Here is a 900-nt window from a genome sequence, read left to right on the forward strand (position 1 = left end):
TACATCATCTCCCTTTCTCCATCATAGATCTAAGTGGAAATGAACAGTCCAGAAGGACTCTGGGGTCATATGCTAACCCCATTACTGCTTCATATGGGAGTAGTATCAGTATACCCTCCATTGGAGTCAGTAGCTTTGAGTTAAATCATCAGCTCATTATCATGGTGTAGCAAAGTTGCCAGTATTTCGGTCTTCCACAGGAAGAACCTACAGAGTTTCTGGCACAATTTTTACAAATTGCTGACACAATACATGATAAGGAAGTAGATCAGGATGTCTACAGATTATTACTGTTCCCATTTGCTATAAAAGACCAAGCTAAGAGGTGGTTAAATAACCAACCTAAGGCTAGCATAAAGACATGGAAACAGCTGACAGAGAAATTCCTGAATCAATACTTTCCTCCAAAACGGATGACACAGCTAAGGCTGGACATCCAAGGCTTTAAACAAGGAGATAATGAATCTCTTTATGATGCCTAGGAGAGATACAGAGAGATGCTAAGAAAATGCCCCTCTGAAATGTTTTCAGAGTGGGTTCAGTTAGACATCTTCTATTACGGGCTTACAGAAAGAGCTCAGATCTCTCTAGATTACCCAGCTGGTGGATCTATCCACATGAGAAAGACAATTGAAGAAGCTCAAGAGCTCATTGATACAGCTGCCAAAAATCAGCATCTGTACCAAAGCAGTGACCCTTCCATAAAAGAAGAGGCTAAAACAGTAACTGCTGAACTCACTCCTGTAGAACAAGCTGCTGAATTCAATCAGCAATTGGATTTTCTGACAAAGCAGTTAGCCGAATTCAAGGATAAACTATAAGAGACAAGGATGGCTAATATAAATATGGAAGTACAATTAAAGCAAACAAAGCAGCAGCTGTCAAAGCAAATAACAGAAG

Source organism: Arachis ipaensis, chromosome B02 (assembly GCF_000816755.2).
Source record: "Arachis ipaensis cultivar K30076 chromosome B02, Araip1.1, whole genome shotgun sequence".
In the NCBI taxonomy this organism is placed as follows: Eukaryota; Viridiplantae; Streptophyta; class Magnoliopsida; order Fabales; family Fabaceae; genus Arachis; species Arachis ipaensis.